The sequence below is a fragment of the Terrapene carolina genome, unplaced genomic scaffold, assembly GCF_002925995.2.
Source record: "Terrapene carolina triunguis isolate 2854851 unplaced genomic scaffold, T_m_triunguis-2.0 Scaffold33003, whole genome shotgun sequence".
Classification (NCBI taxonomy): Eukaryota; Metazoa; Chordata; order Testudines; family Emydidae; genus Terrapene; species Terrapene triunguis.
This window is the reverse complement of record NW_020697354.1, coordinates 1-2,345: the sequence shown is the minus strand read 5'-3', so window position 1 is coordinate 2,345 and position 2,345 is coordinate 1. Positions and strand designations below refer to the sequence as shown.

At 52.2% G+C, this 2,345-nt stretch overlaps 1 long non-coding RNA gene across 2 annotated transcripts; it reads left to right on the top strand.

Annotated features, from left to right (window-relative positions):
- Positions 1-16: 16 nt before the first annotated feature.
- LOC112125542 lies at positions 17-2,333 on the top strand. 2 transcript variants are annotated; one of them, XR_003370523.2, is made up of 3 exons: positions 17-716; positions 1,013-1,862; positions 2,173-2,333. It is a non-coding gene; the product is annotated as an uncharacterized LOC112125542 (long non-coding RNA). The 2 variants fall into 2 exon arrangements; XR_003370524.2 differs by having other exon boundaries at positions 1,013-1,873.
- The last annotated feature ends 12 nt before the right edge of the window (positions 2,334-2,345 follow it).

Sequence of the window (2,345 nt, the reverse complement as noted above, 5' to 3'; positions counted from 1 at the left end):
CGCCACTCTCAGTGAGATAAGTGTCTGGTTTGGTGATTGCTGTGCTCACGGCCCACCTTGCTCCTGCTAGGGACGCCACATTAGCTGGGGCTGGGTTTGTAAGAAATGGTTCCTGACCAGCTGTGCTTACGAGAGAGACAAGGTCCCCATTTTCAGGGCCTGCTCATTTCTCTGGCCAGGAGCGATGTCTCCTGCGCAGCGGTAGGTTGCATCTAGGAGGATGACTCTAGGTGGTGAGTTGCTTGCCTCCCTCCCATGTCTGTCTCTCTCTCTTCTCCAGTGTGTTGGCCAACTTTCTCACTGACTCTGCTCTCCTCTCCTTGTGCTGTCTCCCTTCGTAGGACACGGGCAGGCGTGCTAGGTGTGCATCCCCACAGGCCAGATCTCGGGAGTCGCGGACGAAAATCATGCGGGGCAGTGGGTGTGAGAGTGGAGCGGTGACTGTCGGTGTTAACTCGGTCTCTGTTCATTGAGTGGGGCCGATGTAGATGGGATTGGAGAGGGAGGCAGGGCTGAGGGCAAGATTTCCAGCACCAATAGAGCTCTGTGTAGTGATGGTTCTTTCTTGGCTTTATAAGTTTGCCAAGGAATTGTCCAGGAGCCCCAGCCACACAAGAATATGGCAGAAGTGGACCTGAGCATCCTGGACATCCTTCTAAGGAGACATGAATAGTCCTCATGTTTCTGCCTTCTGCATCGCTGGCTGTGAGTAAGAGGTCAGTGCTTTGAATTCCTCATCTGTACTCGCTGTAATTTTCTTCACAGGCCGTGTGCTTCCTCGTTAGTTACGTGGCTCTGGGATTAAGGCTGGGGAAGGGACAAGTCTCCTGAGAAAAGTGAGTATTTTGGGTGCTGTTACAATGGGTGCCTTCTAGTTGCAGGTGTAACGTAGTAATGGAAGATGGGTTGAGGGTGGAGCCGTGGGATATGGGAGATGTGAAATGAAGGAGACTACGCGACATTGCAGATGAAGATGCTAATTTTTTTGGTTCCCCCCTCCCGCTGGGTTTAGTACCGAGGGAAACGAAGTCACGCGTCAGAGTCTACTGCCCCCATGCGATGGAAAGCGAGCGAGAGCGTTGAGACTCTGAGCATTGTTGATGCCACGCAAAAGCCGTCCCTCTAGGAGCCGAGGAGACGCTGCTGTCAGTGAGATAAGTGTCTGGTTTCATGAGGGCTCTGCTCACGCCCAACCTGAGTCCAGATAGGGAAGCCCACTAAGTTAGGGCTGGGTTTGTATGAAAAGGTTGCTGACTAACTGTGGTTACGAGGGGGAAAAGGTCCCTATTTTCAGAGGTTGCTCATTTCTCTGGTCAGGAGCGGAGTCTCCTCCGCAACGGAAGGTTGGATTCAGGAGGATGACTCCAGGTGCTCAGTTGCTTACCTTCCTCCCATTTTTTTTCTTTCTCTCTCTCTCTCTCTCTCTCTCTCCTCTTGTGTGTTGGCCAACTTTCTCACTCTCTTTCCTCTCCTGTCCTCGTGCCGTCTCCCTTCGTAGGACACGGGCATGTGTGCTAGCTGTGCATCCCCACAGGCCAGGTTTTGGGAGCCATGGAGAAGTAGGAGGGGATGAAAACCATGCAGGGCTGTGTCTGTCGGTGTTAACTCGGTCTCTGTTCATCGAGTGGGGCTGATGTAGATGGGATTGGAGAGGGAGGCCAGGATGAGGGCAAGATTTGAAGCAACAAATAGAGCTTTAAGTAATGATGGCTCATGGTTGGCTTTTGCAGCTTCGCTTCCAGAGGAATTTTCCAGGAGCCCTATCCCGAGGAGAAAGTGGCACTAGTGGACATGAGCAGATGGGACATCCTTGTAAGCAGACATGAACAGTCCTCCGCTTTCTGACTCCCACATAATTGGCTGTGAGTAAGCGGTCAGTGCTTTGAATTGTTCATCTGTGCTCGCTGTAGTATTCTAAACCGGCCGTGTGCTTTCTCATTCGATATGGGTCTCTGTGAGATTACGGCTGGGGAGGGGCCAGAGTCTGCTGTGCAGAGTGACTATATTGGGTGCCGTTGCAAGGGGTGCTTTTTGGTTGTAATGATAAAGGTGTAATGGGAAGATGTTTGAGGGAGGAGCCCCGCTGTGCGGGAGAGGCAAAAGGAAAAGCCTATGAGACATTGCCGACTGAGATGGTAACGGATTTGTTTTTTCCCCTTGTGCTGGGTTTAGGACCGAGGGAACAGAAGTCACGCGTCAGAGTCTCAAGCCCTCATGCGATGGAAAGCGAGCCAGAGCGACGAGACCGCGAGCATTGTTGATTCCAGGCAAGAGTCATCTATCTGGGATATGAGCAGACGCCACTCTCAGTGAGATAAGTGTCTGGTTTGGTGATTGCTGTGCTC